The sequence below is a fragment of the Dipodomys ordii genome, unplaced genomic scaffold (genome assembly GCF_000151885.1).
Source record: "Dipodomys ordii isolate 6190 unplaced genomic scaffold, Dord_2.0 Scaffold77, whole genome shotgun sequence".
NCBI classification, from domain to species: Eukaryota; Metazoa; Chordata; class Mammalia; order Rodentia; family Heteromyidae; genus Dipodomys; species Dipodomys ordii.
Window position 1 is genome coordinate 926,721 of NW_012267293.1, and position 592 is coordinate 927,312.

The 592-nt window shown below is 57.6% G+C and overlaps 1 protein-coding gene across 1 annotated transcript in view; it reads left to right on the forward strand.

Annotated features, from left to right (window-relative positions):
- Dact2 (dishevelled-binding antagonist of beta-catenin 2) overlaps positions 1 to 592 on the forward strand; it is a 17,805-nt gene that overhangs the window by 13,446 nt on the left and 3,767 nt on the right. The window lies entirely within an intron of this gene.

Here is a 592-nt window from a genome sequence, read left to right on the forward strand (position 1 = left end):
GGCCCTGCCTGCAGGCCCCGCCTGAAGGCCCTGCCTGAGGGCCCCGCCTGAGGGCCCTGCCTGAAGGCCCTGCCTGCACGCACCAGTGGCCAGCCGGTGCGGCCTCGCCGCCGGGGTGGAGCTGTGCGCTGCCACCCCGCAGACCCCGCCTCTGTTCTCAGGCTGCGTTCAAAGCCAAGGAACTGGTAGTAAGCCTGGAAAAGTGTATCTGATCAAAGAACTCAAAACTGAAATGCGTCTATCTAAGTGTGTTGAAGGGGCATGGGGGCGTATGATATACATATATGTATATATGTAAATTGGGAAACACGGTCTTCTGACGGAACAGAACCCATGACTTTTCAGCTCTTCCTGGACCGAGGCAGCGCGCTGGCTCCGTTTATGCTGGATACTCTTGGAGGACATGTGTGCCATTTTATAGACCACAAGAACCTATGAGTATTTAAGCCTGCATTTCAGTCTGAGGTTTGAGTAAGGTGTCGAGACTCAAACAAGTCTTTTCCTCTTGCTCACTGCCCTGTCTGGAGGTCCTGGGGGGCGGGGGGGGCGGCGTAGGAGCAGCGGGTGCAGCTTAGCCGGCCTGGCTCGGGCC